The sequence below is a fragment of the Homalodisca vitripennis genome, chromosome 3, assembly GCF_021130785.1.
Source record: "Homalodisca vitripennis isolate AUS2020 chromosome 3, UT_GWSS_2.1, whole genome shotgun sequence".
Lineage (NCBI taxonomy): Eukaryota > Metazoa > Arthropoda > Insecta > Hemiptera > Cicadellidae > Homalodisca > Homalodisca vitripennis.
The window spans coordinates 31,515,605-31,538,119 of record NC_060209.1 but is presented as its reverse complement, the minus strand read 5'-3'; the positions used below and the strand labels follow the sequence as shown (position 1 = coordinate 31,538,119).

The following is a 22,515-nucleotide window of genomic DNA, read 5'->3' as shown; positions in this document are numbered from 1 at the left end:
TGGTTTCTTAAAAAAATTCAAAGTTGAAAGTTTGTCTTAGTTACTTGAAAAAGATAACATACAATCAGCCGTAAAAATAGAAAATTTGTCCAACGTACAGAGCTGTAACTGTATTAAATATTTCTTAGAGGAACAGGGAAATTCAAGGAACGAGTGAACACTTACTTCGATATCCTTAAACTATCTTTCAACAACTTTGAGGTCGAAGGTTTATTTGCATGGATATATTGTATGCACTGTTACAATTATATCATGAGTCTATTTTATTGTATTATTTGTGCCGTCAACTTAATCAAATACACGTTGACGTTCGTAACACAAATAATAAATTAAAATAGAGACAAGATTTAAAGCGAAACCTATAGATGACAACCTACTAACGTCGAATGAATCAACTAAACCTCGCATATAAACTGGAAATCAACAATGTTTGCGGAATGGTTTGATAGGTGAATGCCTACGCTTAGAGTTTTTTTTCTTTTCTTTTTTTTTAATGTCCAAGGCTGCGTAGATCACCAGGTAATTATTTGAAAATTAGATGAAATGTGGCATACGAGGTAAAAATATTACTCTTGCAGCTTGAGTCGTACCTCAGCAACCATGATCAACAAGCTTATTTAAAAAGCGTGTCAACAAAATACGCCCTCGCAGGGCAGTATACGTAAAATAAGATGCCCCGCAGGGATCAGCGCAGTGTTGTAAATGACCTTAGGTAACCTATATCATCTGGTCAAATAATTCAACACGCGGTCGATAATACCATGGGTTTCCAGGACAAATACAAACAGTTTTTGGAATTGATTGCTTTAAAAATTCTAATTCATGCCTTCAATTTTTATCAACTGTGAATGTGTCATCTTTTATTGTTGTAGTACATAATTAATGATCGTTTGTTTTTATTTTACTATAAATTGTTATTCATACTGTTTTTTGTGTTTCTTTTTTACTTAGCTTAACGGTTTATCGCAGTATAGCTTAACTGCATCTTGGACTGTTTGTCTCACTTAGATTTAGACTATATTGCGTCGTTCAGTTATAAATAGCGCCAATACTGATGTTTATATTATGGTTGAGTCATGTCAAGTTTGTATTTTAAGCTTATTTTGTAAGTGGGTAACTGCTGAAATGAATGAATAAATAAATCTACAAACAAATTACTTAAATTAAAACTTCATCTACTTTTTATATAACCTATGTACAGATTCAGGTGTCTGTAGCTTTAATAGTTGTGACTAATTAAAAAATAAAATATGGCAGTTAGCTGCTAAACGGCACATTTCTCGAACTATGTTTGTATGACATTTTTGTTTAGTTAGACAGACAGACTATAACTAAAATTATAAAAATTTAGAGAAAATAAAAAACAACTACTATGAAAAACCTTGTTTCAAATTTATTACAATTGGGTTAAAAATTACATGCAAAGGTAGTCATTTTAAATATAAGGTTTCACATTTTTATTGTGACACAGCGAAAAATCTCACAAGTGTTAAAAGAGTAAGAAATCATTTTTAATCTAATTTTCTCATTGTCAAAAGTTAAAGGGTTCTTTATTAACAATGTTCGTGCATCAAACGCCCTTAATATACTTATTTTATCCTAATTATAAACAATTTAAGAAAACAGATGCCAGAATTATAATTAAATCAAAAGGGAAAAATCCAATAGCCCTATGGCTTTTAGGACGAGTTCATAAGACTAGGAGAAGAAGATTAAGAGTGAAGTATATAACACAGGAGCCGGCCATTAGGAAAGCTTTCTATAAGACAAGACGGCTGCGGCAGTGATGGTGGCAGCGTGGAGAGGGAGTTTTGTGTGTTTGTTGTGAGGTAGATAGGGGATGGAGTGGGAGGGGTTATTTAGGGCAGCTTAGCTTTGTGGTAAGAGCTCGCACTCGAAATTGGATTTGCGCTACGTACATACTCGTACGTCTCCTGCCAAAGAAATACTAAAGTACATTTCCGCGCGGGAAACCCCCGGCGGAAATTTAATTCAATCTTGTTTTAAACTCGAGTTCCGGTTAACAAAAACAAAGAGTAATTCAAAGAGTTGTTTTCCGGGTCTCCATCGTAAGTGATAACGTGGCCTTTGTCTCCGCCATCGAAGCTTTTTAATCCCCATAAATATTTTCTGAATGTTCCATAGCGGGTCGGATGGAAAAGACGGACGAGGGAGGGGCAGAATCGAGTTAACAAGCTGCTAATGAATACATCGCTTGTTAAAAGCGGCGGTTACCCCGTGCCACGTGTGTGCTCAGCGCAGCGCAGGATCAGGAGGTGCGAAGTGGCGCACCTCCTGGCGGTAGGAGGTCCTGGCTTCTCCTCTCCATGTTTGCAGTAAATATATTACACGCACGGCCTTGGTCTTGGTGAAGCAGTCTTCACTCACAACAATCAATAAACAGCCTCTTTGATCATTGTTCAATGCGAGGCCTATTGTCTCAAGACGATTTCATTGTTTCCTCAGCGAATTAAATCAGCCATATTCCTACATATTGACCATAACAAGGATATTTACCTTTACATTGTTACATAACGAGTACTACATAACTGATACATATTTATTGGGACGCAATTTTCTCTAAGTGTGAAATTTGTAATTTTGAAGTACGTTTTAATATATATTTAGTCCAGGGATTTCAATTACTGGTGAAAACAAAGTACGAAATTCACTGCAAGATTTTTATTCAAAAGGCTGCATGATTATTAATATAATACTATCTCTTAAAGAAGTTGAGACTGTATGTTTCATCATCAAGAAGAATTTTAAAATACTAAGTTTTATTTAATAAATCCTAACTAATAAAGAACAGGATTGCGTCTTTTGACTTGCCATGACAGTAACAGAATAATACCACTTAAAAATAAAACATTGAAATTCCAAAATGGAACTAAGCTCCCTGGTTACATTGTATAGAGAAATAAGTGAAAGGACCAGTTTGTAAAGTTAAAACGTTATGCGAAAAACACAGAGAAAACAAATTAAAATCAAGTTAATTGTACAAATATTATTGTATTTTTTAAATCTAACGTAAATACGTTCAGAAACTGAATTAGTTTCCAAATATCAGTGCCCTTACTTTCTGTAGAGAAAGAAATATTCGTTTCGGAAAATTAAATTGTATAATACACCTGTATTTGAAGTTTTTGGCAAAATGGCACAGCAAGGCGAAAGCGCTAATAAAAGCCTATTGTTATGTAAGAATTGTTAAAAAGGCTCTAAAAGAAAAAAATGCATAATCTGTTATTCCGTTTTATTACAATAATCCGAAGACAACCCTACTTGGGCTAATGCATGATTGTGGTTGTTACACATCGTTGGGTCCATTCCTTTAATGAATATTTTTGAGTTTACGGATTCTTTAATACATCTCATGGTTCAGTTTGGGATTCCCATAACAATTGACGGGCGCCAAGAACGTTTGTTGTCCAGGAATGGCTTGCCCGATAACGTAAATGTTCTAATACCTTTGGATCTGTGCTCATAAAAATATGGTAACCCGGAAGGTGAAGCAGGGATAGAGCTTTCCTCAATGACGTCAGCGTTATTTGGAGACATTTCACAGTCCAGATAACGCCAAGAGCCCTGATAAGGTTTTTGGAAATTTTTCTATGATTCAGGATCACTTGAGAGATAGTCATTACAATTAAAAACTGGTAGTTAAAGAAGGTCGAGTTGTTATCCTACTCAATAAGGACTATCAGTAGGGCTTTCATCTAAAACCATCTTGGATTAATGAGATTCACAAAGGTATTTCACCAAGTAAAGCTTCTCGATGACCTAGTATTAACAAATACGTACAGTTAGAAAGCATAAAGGAAGATTGTTGTTAATCATGAAGATTTACGACACGTAAAAGATGTATTTTTTAAAAGGACTCAGTTACTCCCTTGAGCCTTATTACTACACTAATCTTATTCAAGATTTTGAAAAATGGCCCCATGTAAAGAGTAATTCAGACTGAGCCAGTTTGTAAAAAAGGTATATTTTCCAAATTCGATCTTTTGTTATGTCGAGCTTTTACATTTCAGGTACTTAAAGTTCCTTTACTGTAAGATTTATTTCACAGAAAATTTGTAATAATTAATAAAAATCAAAACTATTAACCTCGATACTGTTAAAATAAATTACTGCCATGTTGTTTATCAGGGTGATACAGTCTCATCATTCTTCTCCAACGACATAATTTTTAAGTATAATTCTTGAACTATTTAAGTTTTCTTGAATATCACAACATAATTTATTAACTTAAACACATCAAGTTATACAACATTGTACTCCTAGTTGAAACTTTCTTAAGTTCTCTAGCTTCAATCTTTTCTTTTAGAAGGAACTAATTTTCAACAAACGGTTACTTTTGTATCAAGAATAAATAATTTGTCTTACATGCAGTAAAAATAAATTACCATAACAGCTCAAATATTGCATACTTACATACAGACAGTATACAACTATACTACTTGTATACACATAAGTAGTATAGATCTAATTGAACTGTTTCTAAGTACTATAATGAGGTATTGTACATCAAAAGAAAGATTAAAATCCGCAATAAAAATTCGTAAAAGTAAAACACTAAATAAATAGTTTCGTCACTTTGATTGTCTGTACTTTAAATTTATTTCTTGACACAACCATTCCTTTAGAATTAAAGCAGGTGAAATGGTCGGGGAGGTCCTGCAGGACAGTGTCTCCCTCGGGATCTCTTTCTCTCTACCTCTGTCTAACGTTAACTACATTTTTGCTCAATCTCGAAGGAGACTCTCGTAGTTACATAAGTTTCAGTTTGGATTACATGGGTGATCTAATACACCAGTGTTAACGAGCAATGTATTAACAAAATTAAAGATAACACAGTGTTGTTAAATTCTCTCCTCAACTTAACGGAATTAACCATATATTTCGGCTAAGTTGACTGAATTAACTACGTTTTTCAGTGCAATAAACTAGGTTACAAGTTATACAGTCAATAACTGTATAAATATGTAGTAAAAGTATTCATTCCTAGTCAAACACTAGGTATTAATAATGAATTATTTAATAAGGTTAATATATAAAAAATTTAAGGTCCACTGTAATAAATTCCAAATACATTCTCTTCTTTGGTAAACACTGGAGTTTAATTTAAATCGTACATTTATTGTAATTGCCTAGAATAATAATAAATAAGAGATGTGAAGAAAAAGAAAACTTAATTTACAAGACGTCAAGAATGCTGGTTTAATATTCCAATATATTCTATGATTAATTCGTTATTCTAAGAATAGAAGCTTCAAAAAGATTAAATTTGAAGGGCTTTTCTTAATCTTGTCTTATAGGTTCGTATATTATACCTAGTACAGTAAGTATTCGTGGCATTGCTCGAGTGAGATCTGCAATTCAAAGTACTACTTTACCACAATTATTAGCCCCTAATCATTAGTTTGATCTTGCCCCTTATGTTTTATAGAAAGAATAGAAGTGGTCATGGAAACAATTATTTTACCCTTAAATTATATGTATGTCATATGCTGATAAATAACATTGCATTGATATTTCTGCAATCCCAAATACATTATTGTCACTGCCTTAATTGAAACATCTAGATTTTATAATTTACAACATTTAGTTAAGAAATATAATATTATCAAATAATTTACTTATATATTAAACTATAAATGTAGTGTATTCCTTCTAAAAGAATATACCTACAAAGACAGAGCTAATTGTTATGAAGCTCTTAAGTTGTAACTTGACAATATTAAAGTTATTATGGTTGTTCTCGTAATTTTTGAACTTTTAAATACATGGTCCATAGGTCTAAGGGACATATGTCCATAGACTATTGTTATATCTTCAACAATATAAGAATCCGTTGCCGGGATATTGCTCCATCAATGTGTATGACGATTCTTCACCAATCGGCTACATATACCATTATCTTTTTGAGTGACCAAATATATTTAAATCTTTCATCAGTTCTGAACATAATTTTAAATCCTATGATCAAATGTGTTATGAGGTTTTGATTTTCGTCCATCCGGTTTTTATTTAATGAGGTATTTATAAAAGTTTATTATCAGAATTGAAATTTTATAAATCAAAATTTTAGTATTTTCATGAGACAGATACGCAACATGTACCATACATTTTATTAGTGGGGGAATCGTCTGGAGCATCTCAGGAAACAACTTCATGGTATACATTACTCAAATTGCTACAAATAAACAACTCAATTGCTATAAATTACTAAGTAACAAATAATGTCTTTGCCTTGTATGTAAACGACTTAAGCTCTTGTGTCCCTGAAGCTCGCGTCACTCAATATGCTGACGAAACCTCGGTCGTTGTTCGGGCAGTCTCTTCAATAGCGTTAAATCTTCAGTTAAACGCTGCAATCGAAAAAAATCAACTCTTGGTTCATTCGCAACAATTTATTCCTCAATGTTGACAAAACATCCATTCTTCACTTTCGATCTCAGACAGTTTCTAAGGGTTTTGTTGCTTTAGACGAGGTTGACATCATTGAGGTTGATTCAGTATGTTTCTTGGGCATTCATCTGGATGCTGGTTTTTCTTGGCGTCAGCATGTAGAGGCCCTTTGCTCCAAGCTCAACTCTGTATTGTTTTCCTTAAGGTGTCTTTCCAATTTCCTGAAAATTAGTGCACTGAAAATGGTATATGATGGTTACTTTTCCTCTGTGATGTCATATGGTATAATGTCATGGGGAACTGCTTCATCTTCTCTGTTACAAAGAGTATTCAAATTGCAAAAGAGGGCTATTCGTTTAGTGTTTGGGTTGAGGGGCCTGAAGAGCTGTAGGCAAGTGTTCCACCAAGAACGTATACTAACCCCCCCCTCCATTTTTATTTATTACGTTTCAATTTACACTTTTAAACACATTACCGATTTTCCTACCCACAATCATATATATATATATATATATATATCCCACCAGAAATAAAAATAGTTTAACAGTACCCCACCATAGTAATAATATGTTCCGCAAATCAATAGAATATTTAGGACCTACAATTTATAATAGATTGCCAGATTATTTAAAAGCCAGCACTTCACTTGCATCTTTCAAAAACAAGCTAAAAGACTTTCTTGTAAAAAACTGTTTTTACTCACTCTCTGAATTTTTGTGCCCCACGCAACCTTACAAGTAAAAATATCAGTAGTCCTATTTTTGAATATATTTCTTAATTTGTAGTTTTACCAGATATAACAATAACTTTAACAAGAATATTTTTAGTATTTACTTATTTATACATATTGACCATTCTCGATACATGTTATTGTCAATGAGATTAATAAATGATTTTGATTTGAATGGGAAATTACGTAGCACATGCTGTTCAACAGCCCATCCTCGGGGAGGAATTGCTTCGCTATTTTTGTTAACTCAACATACATATCGGTTTTCTCGATCTATAAGTCGGCTTGAGCAGTTTTGTGCATTGATAAAGTATGTTTCCGGGGTTCCATTTATGAAAACATGACTTTTTGAAACTTATGGGCATAGTCAGAGGAGCTTTTTACAGTGTTACAAATGTTATTCACACTGAAGAGATTTTGGAAACTGTAAGAGATACAGACAATATTAAAGGGAAAAGGTTGTGCATAACAAGACCAACAAATAAATATGATACAGTTGATTCTTGATTGCGTTGTTTAAATTAAAAATTATGATACAATTTTAAACTAACATGCTATTATTCTAATCAAGTACAAAAATGTCAGTAACAGCCATTTTTAGACTGACCTTGTCTGATAATTTCTATATTTTACTAAACAGCTGATTCCAATACTGTGTGCAGTGAAATAACAGTCAGGTCTACCAACTATCCAAATAGTAGAATAAAAATTTACTTTACACATCTATAGAAAATGGGTTTGTATGAATCATTTGATGAAAACCACGAGGAAAGTATAGCATATCCCGTATTTTTAAAATCAATAAACAAATATGCTATCTTTTAATTAAGTAAAAAATGTGTTATTGTATTTCAAAAACGAACTCGAACCCTATATCTCCTGCTTGCTGGTCTTGAAAATTTTTTATTATAACATTTAAAAACTAAAAGAAATTTCATGCGGATTTCACGTAGAAAACCTTTAAATATATGTACTAATAAGAGAGCTGCGACAGTTTCAAATTTTTGATCAAAATTACTTTTTGAGCGTAGCGAGTCAACGATGTAACCAATAATTAACTTGACCACATTAATTTGTTGGTCTTTGTTATTACGCACAACTTTGTCCATTTAATCTTTGCTGTGTCTAATACAGTTTCCGAGATCCCTTCTGTGTGAATAAAATCTGGAACACACTGTACAGGAGAAGGAGGCCAATATTCCATGTAGGCGAGAAAAACAAGTATTATATTCCTATTATATTCCCTATCTGTGTTGATTTTGTCGGAGTCGTCTGTTAAGATTGCTTCATTAAGGAGTCCCGCAAGCGCAAGGGAGTTGGATTTTCATATTCTTGATACTCAATATAATAAACAAATTAATTGATCAGTAGGATTCGTAGTAATATTGAATGTAAGCTCAGGTCACTATTATTAAATCTTAGCAGGATTTTTGTGTTGAACTTTTAATAACCAATATTAATTTGAAAATACGGTGTGTAAATAAACTAGAACAATAGGACAGTGAGAACCAAAATAACATGGTTTCACCGCGGAAAGTCCAATCCTCCGAATCATGGGTAACAATTTAATTTTCTCATGAGACCGCATATACGTTTTAGCTGTCACCCTTTCAAATTTATATTTGATCTAAATCTGTTTTTAATACTTCAATTTGGAACAGGATTATGGACTTCCAATGTTCAAACATTTAAATGCTGCTGTGTTTGGTTGGCCAACATTATACTTCTATTCATTTATGATTTTGTCTCAGTATGATATTTAAAGTTATAGCAACTTGACATAAATGACTACGCCAAATACAATGTTATCAACTTTATAATTAGTATAAATGTATACAGGGTGTAAATTAAGTCCTGATACGCCTGGATATATTGCACAGAATGAGGTATCGGTGTACAATCTTCATCTACATCTCACCAGACCTATTTAAAATTTTTTTTTTTAATTTTTGAAGGATAAAATTATTTACCTTCCTTTGAAAGGGGGGGGGAAGGGGGTCACTTTAAATTGTCAAATTGGGACCCCTATCTTGTGACATGTCATTTTAAAGGTAAATCCGTTTGGCAACTTAACATATATGAGTACATTGAAGATGTTCTTCTTCAAACATCCCGCGGAATGGTCTTTCAAAGACATATGGTGCCAAATACATTATAGTAAACTTTATAATTAATTAGTATATATTTATATTTAATATGTTTTACATATATATTTTACATTATTTGTGGTTGCGAGACTGCTATTACTGAGTTTTACGCAGGAGAGACAGAGCACATAGACAGAAATCAAATAAATGAAAAGTAAAAATATAAGAGATACCGTTCCGGAGACGGATTTTTCAGATGTGTAGCTAAGAAAATCGAGTTAGAGGAGATGTAAGGAATAGAAGCGTGGGCGAAAGAAACCCTTTTTAGAGAGAACAAAAACTACGGATGAAAAAATTAATCGAACACTTGCAATAATCCGATCAGCCGGCAGAGGCGATACGTTAAATTCCTCTTGTCTGGGACTTGTTAAATTCAAGGCGGAGCAAGAGACTGTTCTCCAATTCTTGTTTCGTAGCCTACCCTCTCTCCGGCAGGGGGTGGGGGAGGGGGACGACAGTTGGCACGACGACGAAACATAATTGAGTTTCTCCCCGACTGTAGGGAGCGCTATAGTCGTGCAGCCCGACTCGGAGACATCATCTAAGTTAGCCCTAATCTGGCTCGCCTCGGCTTGGCTCACTCATCATCCCTGATTGTTGGCACTATCTGGCACAAACTTCTCGACAACTGGTATTATGTACGGGATGTTCAATCATCCCCAAAGCGTCACGGGAAGGAACTTCAGAAAATGTCTCTTTCCAAGGTGTTCATAACAAGTATGGATAGCGTTGAACTTTATACAGTTTATCCACCGGTATGTTTTTCCTCTATAGTTTTTTGTTTCCTGAATATAGAAATGTCTTTAATCAAAAATTTTTATATTTGGAAGGAACTTCAGAAAATGTCTCTTTCCAAGTTGCTTATAAAAAGTATGGATAGCGTTGAATGCAACGATGAACTTTATATAGTTTATCCAATGGTATGTTTTCCTCTATAGTTGTTTATTTCCTGGATATAGAATAAAATAGAAAATTATTTAATTAACATTTTTTACATTAGGAAGGAACTTCAGAAAATGTCTCTTTCCAAGGTCTTCATAACAAGTAGTATGGATAGCGTTAAATAAACTTTATACATATGTTATCTGCTGGTATTTTTTCCCTATAGTTTTTTTTTCATGAATATAGAATAGGATAGACAATTTTTTAATTAACATTTTGACATTCGGAAGGAACTTCAGAAAATGTCTCTTTCCAAGGTGTTCATAACAAGTATGGATAGTGTTTAATGTAACGATGAATTGTGTATAGTTTATCCACCGGTATGTTTTTCCTCTATAGTTTTTTCCTAACTATAGAATAGAACAATCATTTCTTTATTTACAATTGTTTACAATGTGCAAAAAGGCGAAGTTAGGCCATCATGGTCACTTAACCATATAATTAAAATTAATATATTGAAAATACAAAGCAATTAAGTAAAGAAAGGAACACAACATATTTTCAAGGAACAAAATTCATAAGCTTAAGTTACTATGTCAATAAACCTAAATTCCTTCACAGTTATATAAATTATTGTCATTAAGCAGAAGCCTTTTTCATAGAGTAAACCATTCATTCTCACAATCTTCTGTTTCCCTTACCGTCCTAGCAATGCCCGAGCCCTAGGGCGTACCAGCCGCGGTCATCCGCACCGTGAAATACCCTTTTAATGACGTCACAAACCGGGGGTGGCTCGATATTGAGGTGATTTGAACATGAAGGGAATTCTACAGTCGGCAAGCTGATAATGTAAATGACTTATCGTACGTAATAGTTCCATGGTAGGGCTTGACTGAGGGCACTGATCTTGACCCACTTGCACTACTTTGTGCTACAAGCTCAAAATCATCAGAGAAATATTTTGGAAATTTGATGTTTATAAAAGAATGAGTCAAAGAATATATAAATCCCTGACCAGCTAGCCTTAAAATATTTAATCAGATATTTGACGTCAATGTGTACGTGTTGATCAATGATAAATCTCTAGATATTTTATAAGCTTTTAACACCTTCACTGAGAATCGAGACAGTGTACAGACTTTGGGACAGCTATGATGGTATCAACGTGTGTCCGCCGCAGTTAATGTTTTTGAACACAGGAAGCTGCCTATAGATGATTTCTACGACACGGAAATGATTTAGGTTCTAACAAAAACAAAGGTCGCCAATACACGAGACTGTAAGCCTGTTCCCGGTTCATTTCTAATCGAACATTGAACACAATCGTGTTACCATACTATGCATCCATATTGCAAGTGAGCTGGCATGTATCAATTCGACAGCATAACGTAAATTACCACTAGTTCAGGGTACGAGTACTTAGTAGGTCAAAATGTCTTCTGCGAGCCTGATTTTAAAATATTTAACAACAACTACGAGTTCTGATCCCATATGTTTTATGGGTTATGTAGGAAAAAATCTAAAGTTATAATGATTTTCTCATAAACCAACTGTATGAACAGTAATCATTCTAAAATACTAATATGTGTTCACAGCAAGAAATATATGGGCTTAAAATTTGTCCAGAAAGGTATCGATGTTACCGTGTACAAGATTGTTCACACATAGGTTGTAAAGTAATTTATTCGTGACCTTAACCAGTACCTGTGATTCATGAAAGGAGTATATTTATATCTCCGATCTAAACTGGTAGAGGTGGGATAAATACGATGAGATTCCCTAGATCATCTTAACGAAACTATGTCCTTTTGACATGTTTTACAGTTAGTAAAAGCCTTCGTCAACCGATGAGCATGAATTATCAATTGCTGATTGACTTAAAAATGCGTACAATATGACATCTCCCGTACTTGCGAAATCAAAATCAATTTATTTTCCGTCTTGTTAAAATTGTAAACTGACACCAATGTGTTCTTTTATTTAATTACTACAAGTTCTGACGGATTCATTTTGGTCGATTGCGTGCTGTTCTCTTGGTGACCCCTTGAAATAAGCTGTTGAATCGAAGAGAGTAAGCACGAGTTCAATGGTTACATGAGAAATACACAAGCAAAACTGTAAGAGGTAGGTCTGAAGTATGACCATAGGGAAATACCTCCTGTAACTCTGATGACGAAGTATTGTTGTTGGCCGGCAACCGCACATTGTCTTAATTGCGCTGGGATTAAGTAGAAGAGAGGGCTTAGTAGTATTATTAATCTAACAACTGTAGCGACTCCTTGGCAATGGCACAGTGTAGCGGGTACAACGATTATCGCAAGATAACCGAATCAAGTAACGTCGAGCGTGGCTGCTGCTTGAGTGGGTGACAGCTGAGCGATCCTGTCCTTGCAAGCAGCCCGCCTGGCCGGCCATTGGTGATGGTTTGGAAGTCACCTTTAAGCCGTTGGTCTACAGGTTGTGTTAGAGAGGACTTCTTAGCCCTAACTTCGCCTGGTATAACAAGACAACTTTACTCCTTAGAAGCGTGGTTTCTTTCGTTTTAGGTAACTTTTAAGGAGGCAATGATTCCAAGATATTCTTTCGTCAGCTCCTGGGCCTAATAGTATTGCCCCTGAGAAGTTCAAAGCGATTAATATATATATTCTAACTCATTTATTTATTCTTTATTGGTTCTAGACAAGTTCCAGAATAAACCTTTGGATTTGTTAGTAATACGATCTTAATTGCTAAACAATCTGTCTCCCAATTTCAGATCGTTGTTGTTACACTTAAGCAATAAAAGTATGTCAGTGACCATCAGGCATCCCCATAATCTTTAGGAGGCAAGCATAAAGGATTTGCGCCAGCGTTTTTTTTTGACAACAAAGTGGACTGAGGGCATCATAGTCTGAAATGGTATGTTATTGGAAACGCGATTGATAGTAACACGTTATTTTTAACACTACTCCTTGGATTATACTCGTATTTTACAAGGTGAGTCACTTCATCGTTGCTAGCGTTTTGGCAGGATTAGTAGTGCCTCATAGGGTTCTAGAGCCCGCGTTGGAAAACTGGTCATAGATTTGCTGCTACTTCCACGCCAATGTTGTTTTCAGTACCAGGTTTCGAAATGTTCCTTGGAGATTTAAATTTTGTCAATTCTTCTGATTAAGCTGATGATAGTCACTTGACTGCTGAATCGATGTGGTGTTTTCGTAGGTCTATGGATTGAATGAAACCAAAAATTAGAAGATAGCTCCAAAATACATCTTAATAGAAAGTCTATTTCCTCCTAAATTGCCTGCCTCTCGATGATAAAATTGAGATCTTTGATCGACGCGGTTATGGTTTGATTCTATGCTGGCCTCTACTGCTAAAAGATTTGGTTACGGCCCTTTACGACTCTACCAAGTATGCGTAAGCTTCCTTTTTTGCTTACAGTATTCCTGGTTGATGTTTGACCGGTTGCAAAGTTTCTTGAAGCACGTTCCGAATGCTTTGAGAAGTGGTTTGATTGGATTTCGGAATCATCTAATTAAAAGGATCTAGGAGCAGAGTAGGAGCATACTTGTATTTCAGTGGAGCTCTTGAGGAGGGATTTGAAATTATAGATAGTCCAAATGTAACTGTCATATAATCGCGTGTGGATGTGGACTATGCTTTGTTAGGAATCTTGGGTTAATTTCGTCAATTCCGTCCCTATATGTCTCATACGCTACGGGTTTGTTTCATACTGATTGGACATACCGGTATGGTCTGCAAGCTAGACGTCAGTCTTTGTCATTGATACTCAGGTGATATATAAAGTTTATGTTAGAGTGGTTAAGTGTGAGTTTGGGCATAATATCAGGCAAATCATGTTTAAGGGTGCTCCGAGGAATAAGTGGATTAAACCGATCATCAGAACATATTTTTAAGGAGAGGCCGATCCCCTCTTAAGCCTTATTCTGCCCGTCCTCATGAACCACTGGTCTGTGCGAGGATCCTATCAAACAGAATAAGGGGGAGAGTTGATACAGTACAATGTTGATGGTACTGAACAAGTTCTACGGTAACAGACATGATCCTGCAGGTCCTGCGCGGGCTCTGATAATCCACTCACATTTCCTGATAACTGTGGGAGGCAACTTTTATCATCGATCAGAGCTATTGGTTAGGAAAAGAAGTTCTTGAGTGTAGTGTATTTAGTGTGAGAAGTACTAAGTTGGTAGGTATCCATAGTGATATTTAATGTCTGCACCAGTGATGTTGGCAGTATGTATTGTCAGGCGAAGTAACATACGATGTGGTTCTAAAAAGAATAAAGAATGCTCATAGGCTGCTCTCCTGTGACGTCACATCACGCCACTACCCTACAACCAACGGTCCAAGCTGGCCAGCCAGCAGTCCACCCGGAGTCCACCACCAGACACCGTCATGTAACCTCCGCGTCCCGTCCGTTCCTTTACGAGCGGTCCTAGAGCAATGTTACTCTAAATGTGTAGTTTTTAGTTTATTCTTCCCGACCCATAGAGAGTACAGTGTCGACCCGCATACATTACAGTGGCGACGAGGAAAACAACTGCAACAGTGGAACGTCGCTTACAGTGGCGACGAGGAAAACAACTGCAACAGTGGAACGTCGCTTACAGTAATGAACACGTGCAAATAACAACGAATGTGCAGGGACATTCGGGACATTGAAACAGTGAATTACAGTGATTTAGTGCGGAAGGGCAACAAGCGTAATGAACACGTGCAAATAACAACGAATGTGCAGGGACATTCGGGACATTGAAACAGTGAATTACAGTGATATAGTGCGGAAGGGCAACTATCGTAATGAACACGTGCAAATAACCGCGAATGTGCAAGGACATTCCGGACATTCCAACGGTCGGGAGTAGTAAGGTACGCCGATCGATATAAACTATTCTTGGTGTAAGCAGCGCACAAGCTGATTTTAATCGTTGCAATTAATGCCGTTAGACGATTATTTTTACCGGGGACATTTTAAACAGTTTATTACGGAGTGTACAAGAAAACAAAATGGCAACTATCGGTCTATGGGTTATTTTGATAGTGCGGAAGAATCGTGGCAGTCTTATATAGAGAGATTTGAGTTTTTTTATTGATTGTAATGATATCGATAATTCAAAGAAACTAAGCACTTTGTTGACAGTTATGGGTGTAAGGACCTATACGTTACTGAAAGACTTAATTACACCAGACAAACCGTCTGACAAGTCGTACAAGGAAATTGTGGACACTATAGCGAATCATCTGCATCCCAAGCCTTCTTTTATCACGGAAAGATTTAAATTTAGTAGGCGGAATCAATTGGATCATGAAACGGTTAGCGATTATATTGTGCATTTAAAACAGTTATCTAAGTATTGTGAATTTGGTGATAAATTGCCAGACTACTTAAGGGACAGATTAGTCGCGGGTCTGCGAGACCAACAGATACAGAAAAAGACTTCTCGGGGAGGAGAACCTCACTTATGAAAAAGCCGTGCAACTAGCTACTGCAATGGAATTTGCTGAGAAGGGGGCGGCCCAGATGACAACTGCAGGAGGACGTATTCACCGGATGCAGAGCAGCGGTGGGTCGATACCGAAAAGGACACAGGCGGCGAGCATCGCAGCGAGACGGTCATCGGACGGCGGGAATGGCGCTGGGAGACATCACTTGCTATTGTTGCGGCAAGCGAGGATCACACACAGCATCGCAATGTCGGTTTCGTGAGTACACGTGTAATCATTGTAAAAAGAAGGGACACCTTGAAAGAGTTTGTAGATCGAAAAATTATGTTAACAAACCTAATGAGAACAAACCAAATGTTTTTAACAAATAGGTCTAAGGAGCCTTCAGCTAAAGGGAAACAGTTTTACAGCAATAAAAAGCAATATGTTTATAAAGGTAGGCAGCACTATGTAGAGGAAAGTAAAGAATCAGCAGAGTCCGGTTCAGATAATCACTGGAAACATAAAGACAATGACGATGTGTATGACATTTCCAATCTATTTACGGTTAAAGAAATAGAAACTAAGATTAATAAAATTGAGCCAATAACGGTACAGTTATTAGTGGAAAGTAAGGAAATTGTATTTTGAAGTCGATAGTGGAGCTTGTGTTTCAGTTATGTCAGAAAAAGATTGTAAGACTAAGTTAGGAAATATAAACATGTATCCAACTAGCTTAGTATTAAGTTCATATACACATGAAAAGATCAGGCCTTTAGGTAAGGTTATGGTCAATGTACAACATAAAGGTAAAGAGAAACAATTAGCTTTTATACATCGTAGCTAATGGGGCTAATCCCTTGTTAGGGCGTGAGTGGATGCAAGCATTAGATTTAACAGTTAGAGTGCCTAGTAATGTGTAAAACAATGTACAGTCAGCTGATCGCACGAGCATGGTGGGGGTTGTGCCAACTGCAGGCGGCAGCGCGGCAGACGCATGCACGCCTGTCAGTGGAAGCCACAACACACCTGTAGAGGTAAACAAACAAACATCTGTCAATCCGTCTGTTGTCAACAACAACAAACAAGTAGAATTACTGTACAATGAGTTTCCAAATGTATTTACGGATAAGTTGGGATGTTTTCAAGGGTGCACCAGTTAAATTTAAAGTTAAAAGAAAATGTAGTACCAAAATACTTTAAACCTAGGACGTTACCTTTTACACTTAAAGAAAAAGTAGAAGCCGAGCTGACTAGACTAGAACAAGAGAACGTTATTTCACCAGTAGATACCAGTGAATGGGGGACTCCCATTGTACCAATTATTAAGGCTAATGGGAAAATAAGAATTTGTGGGGATTATAAAATAACTGTAAATCCTTTCTTGGAGGTAGAACCGACACCCGTTACCGAAAATTGAAGAAATATTTGCCAGCCTACAAAACGGAGAAAAATTCTCTAAAATAGATTTATCTTCAGCTTATCAGCAGCTTAAACTAGATGTAGATAGTCAAACGTATTGTACAATTAGCACACACAAAGGATTGTATGCTTACAATCGCCTATGTTTTGGTATCAGTTCAGCACCGGGAATATTCCAGAGAATAATAGAACAAACATTACAAGGTATCCCGGGGGTAACTGTATTTTTAGATGACATTCTAGTAACAGGTAAAAACAATGAGGAACACATGCATAGACTTAGACTAGTGTGTCAAAGACTTGAAGACAATGGGTTCACAGTGAGCAAGAACAAATGTAAATTTTTCTGTGACAGTTTTAGAATATTTAGGTTTTGTTATCAGTAAACAAGGGTTGCATACCGCACCTAGTAAGGTTGAAGCAATTGTCAAGGCACCTGAACCTCAAAATGTGACACAGCTTAAAGCCTTCCTTGGTCTTGTTTAATTACTATTCACGTTTCATTCCTAGGATATCCACTATTTTAACCCCAATGTATCAGTTGTTAAGAAAGGATACCGATTTTGTATTTAATTTAGCATGTAAGAAGGGCACTACAAGAGATTAAGCAAAAGTTAATCTCTGCTGAAGTTTTAGCGCATTATGATCCTGCATTACCACTAGTGGTAGCCAGTGATGCTAGTCCATATGGCATTGCATCAGTTTTGAGTCAGATTCAATACGACGGTACAGAAAGACCTATATCATTCGCAAGTAGAGTGTTAAATAGCGCTGAGAAAAACTATTCACAAATAGATAAGGAAGCATTAAGCATTGTATTTGGTGTTAAGAAATTTAGTCAATATTTATATGGTACACAGTTTTTGTTAAAGACTGATCATAAGCCTTTAGTGGCTATTTTTGGACCAAAGAAAGGGTTACCTGCTTTCGCAGCCAGTAGGTTACAACGATACGCTTTGTTTTTAAGTGGTTTCCAATATGAGATTGTGTATGTTAAGTCCCAAAACCATGGCAATGCCGATGGTTTATCTAGATTACCTGTAAATAGTGAGATTAAAGATGAAATCTCGGATGATGACCTTAATATTAATGTCATAGGTACCTATTTGCAGTGTTTAGCTGAAAATGACATACCATTAAGCTATGTAGACATAAAAAGAGAATCAATGGTAGATAGTGAAATCAAAAAGGTAATATCCTATGTAGAATTAGGTTGGCCTATTGTAACTGAACCAGATCTAAAGCCATTTGAAATTAGACAGTCGGAATTAACCTTGGAGCAAGGAATCCTAATGTGGGGGTACAGGGTGGTAATACCTAAAAGGTTCAGAATAAACATTCTGAACGAATTGCATACTTCACACATAGGTATTGTTCGCATGAAGGCATTAGCCCGTGCATATGTATGGTGGCCTAATATCGACCGGGACATAGAACAACTAGCTAACAGCTGTGCAAGCCTGTTTGGAGGAACGAGCAAAACCGCCCAAGGCTTTTCCTGCATCATTGGAATGTTCCGGAACGAGTTTGGTCTCGAATTCATATTGATTTTTTTTGGACCTTTTCAGTCCAAGTTATTTTTGGTGGTAAAAAGATGCGTACTCTAAGTGGCCAAGGTGTTGCCCGTTGCTTCAACGGCAGCTGTTCACACACGATTGTGAAATTGAGGGAATATTTTAGTAGGTATGGTAATTTGTAGACCACATAGTGTCCGACAACGGACCACCTTTTACCAGTCAAGAGTTTAAAGAATTTTTTGATGTCAAATGGTATCAAACACACGTTTTCACCACCATACCACCCCAGAAACCAATGGTTTGGCAGAACGGTCAGTCAGAACTATTAAAAATAAATTGAAAACAGCTCTTCTTAATTCCAAGGATTTAGAATTAGCTTTGAGTAACTTCCTGTTCACTTATAGAAATACAGTGCATTCTACTACCAATCTATCGCCAGCTCAATTAATGTTGGGCAGATCGCTAAAGTCTAGGTTAGATTTAATTCGCCCAAATGTTAAAGCAATAATGTCAGATAATCAAGAAAAACAACGATTGTACTATAGGGGTAGTAAAACTAGACAGTTAGCTATTGGACAACCAAATCATAGCCAGAGATTACAGAGGTAGAAATAAGTGGATACCAGGTGTGGTAGTTTCACGATTAGGACCAGTCACGTATTTAGTTGAACTGAATACGGGCATGAGGTGGAAACGACATATCGACCAGTTGGTAGGTTTACAGTGTAGTCCGGAAATGTCTGAGTTGACAACAATGCCTAGACTCCCAGACGCAAGCGTGGCAACAGAGCACACGCAGGAAACGATCGATATACAGTCGCGGGACAGAGCGAGCGCAAGGTCGCCAGTACTTTTAGCAACGACCTTGCCCCCCTCTCCGCAAAACCATAACAATAACAGAAACGCTCAGGGGCAAAGCCCCAGCCCACGTACAAATGTAAACAATAACAGTTCCAGCGTTTCACCCCAAACAAATGACACCTGTTAGACGATACCCCCTAAGGGATCGTAAACCTTTAGTCAAAATGGACTTGTAAATACAACCCAATTGTGACTTGTATATAATTAATATTGTTTAAGCATTATTATTATCGATTTGTTAATTGGTGTTCATTCCAATGTTGTTATTAATTGCTATATTCTGATTTATTGGTTTTGATTGAAGTGTTTGTGATTTTGTGTTTTAAATGATTATATTGAGTTTGTATTTTGTTCTCTATATATCTATACTTACAAAAATAAAAGAGTATAATGTCAATTTTCTTATTCATTGTAATTGATTTTAAAATTGGAGAATTGTAAAACAAATTGTAATTGATAAATTTCTAAAAATTTGTAGGGGACTTATGTATTTTAAGGGGGGAGGATTGTAGTGTATTTAGTGTGAGAAGTACTAAGTTGGTAGGTATCCATAGTGATATTTAATGTCTGCACCAGTGATGTTGGCAGGTATGTATTGTCAGGCGATGTAACATACGATGTGGTCTAAAAAGAATAAAGAATGCTCATAGGCTGCTCTCCTGTGACGTCACATCACGCCACTACCCTACAACCAACGGTCCAAGCTGGCCAGCCAGCAGTCCACCCGGAGTCCACCACCAGACACCGTCATGTAACCTCCGCGTCCCGTCCGTTCCTTTACGAGCGGTCCTAGAGCAATGTTACTCTAAATGTGTAGTTTAGTTATTCTTCCCGACCCATAGAGAGTACAGTGTCGACCCCGCAAACATTACCATTGAGGATATTATCCAACACACTTTTTATAACTTTTTCCACTCACGTCAAAAGCCAGTGTTGTTTGAAATACAAATTCAGCACCTACATACTTCTCATAGAATAGATTATATTTTTTGGCTAATGCAATTCACTTGCCAATACGCTATAAAATTTAAATAAAGACCATTGCTTATAGACTAGATGCCTAAGAACCTGGCTGATCTCGTACAGGACACCGAAATCACAATGAGAGCAAAAAATTGAAGGGAAGTAAACGTAAACTTTTGTGCTGACCAGTCTGTTTATAATCCACGATGGTGTTAGCGTGAGAATGTCTTTGTGCAGTTTATTAGAAAAAAACGAAGACTAACGGATTCTTTATGGGATCCCTGGGTGGGATCTCTTCAGAAACTTCCGATTTTGTGCAAATTACCTTTACGTGATGTAAGGCAAGGAAGACTCCACGAGAGAATTTTCCTAGTCCTCTTCTAAAGTAATCGTCCATCTAAAGACCATCCACACTCTTGTATTTCTGTCAATTCGAACTGCGTGAATATTTCAATATCACGTGTATTAAATAAAACATCATATCGATGGTATATCCAACAAACAACCTCACTGAATGAGGATTCTACGTAGAGAATAGTCACTCTGGCCGTTTCCGTAATAGTGCAAATTGAAACTGGAATAGACAGAATCAGCTCTGTGATTACTGATCGTCAGTCACACGATGAGTCGTGTCGTAAACGATTGTGTCCTGTGGTCCTTTTCAGGGGGAATATTCGATTAGTCAGGATGCCCCTCGTTTGTTAAAGATGTTGAAGCCTGCTCTGTGACAGGAGACCTGGCGATCTTATTACATTTACCGATGGTTAATTGTACTATAGTTTTTAATATATAAACTCACATAACATACTTTGGTCATTTTGGGTATCAAAGTTCACGTGTTTAATACAATATATTTATTAAATATATTCTGAATTATCTAAAAAAACAAGAAAGATATTTAAGACAAATATGTAAGATTCTTATACTGCTGGTTCGTAATCTTAACAATACTTACCACTCGAAATTGAATTATTAGTTCAACTAAGTGTGGGCTAAATATGTTTTTTGTTGAAGATGCAGCTTTTGTGTAACCGAAGACTATTTTAAAGAGGCACACCATCTGTCTACAGTTTAGACTTTTTAGAAACTAAGCTTGTAATCTTCTATGCTGTGTAGTGAGGTATGACTTCCTCCCCAATTAAGTACTTTTTTTTGTGGTGTTGAATAAAATACTCTCGGCGGACTTTGAGCACGTTATCCGGTATGCTGCTTCCGTTGGTAACAATGTATTATACTACCAGTGGTGGCATTTTTAGATCCCATAATTATTAGATGCATCTAAGTATCCGTTCACAAGTGAACTTTTTTTAGGGATCTTTAGAACAATTTCAGAATCATAATTTTAAAATGTAATCTTCGCTGTTATACATTTTCAAAACCACGTAGGATACTAACCGGCTTGGGATTCAGGTAGAGTTCAGAGACAGCTTCAGAGTCCATCACACTTCGTGGAGAGGTGGTCTGTGGCTGTGTGCAGATATCGCAAAGCACAGATAGAGACTTCAGAAACAGAGACATCAATCACGTGTCTTCTCCCTATTCCGTCAAAATAATCCCCGTTTCCTGCCAGGTTCCGGTTTCGTTCTTCGATTGTGTAAATTGTATTCTTGAATGATAAATTAAATACTAGAATACTAGAAATACCCTAGTTTAGATACTAACAGTTCATAGTTTAAACTCCTGTCAATGGTATACAATGTTTGACTTTAATTTTATTTACTAATAAGTTATTACAACTACCTTATTATTCCGTACTATAGTATAATAGGAAATTCTAAAAAACAGATCTCAAAATGCATCAGTGGAAAAGCGAAACCCTACATTTTAGAATTGGCTATTATGTATCTTAGAAATTTATAAGTGTTATGCTTTAATACTAAAAAATGAAGTTTAAGTACTAATAAATAATACTAAAACTTGGTTGAAAAACCAAATAAACAAACAGATCTCATGTTATTTACATTTTTTCAGTAAACTAAACTTTAATTGTTTTGTGTAATTACTTATTTTAATTAAAATCATAAAACTTTAATTTATTTTGCCTCAGTCGCTTCGTATTCAATGTATATATTTTTTATATGTGTAACATAATGATTGGAAGGCATCAGAAGTAAACTGGCGTAATCCTTTACGGTGTTCGAGAATGTTACTTAAC

The 22,515-nt window shown here is 36.0% G+C and overlaps 1 protein-coding gene across 1 annotated transcript in view; it reads right to left on the bottom strand.

Moving 5' to 3' along the window:
- The window catches only part of LOC124358132 (homeobox protein unc-42-like), a 95,257-nt gene that overhangs the window by 46,541 nt on the left and 26,201 nt on the right, over positions 1-22,515 (bottom strand). The gene's annotated exons all lie outside the window — the stretch shown is intronic.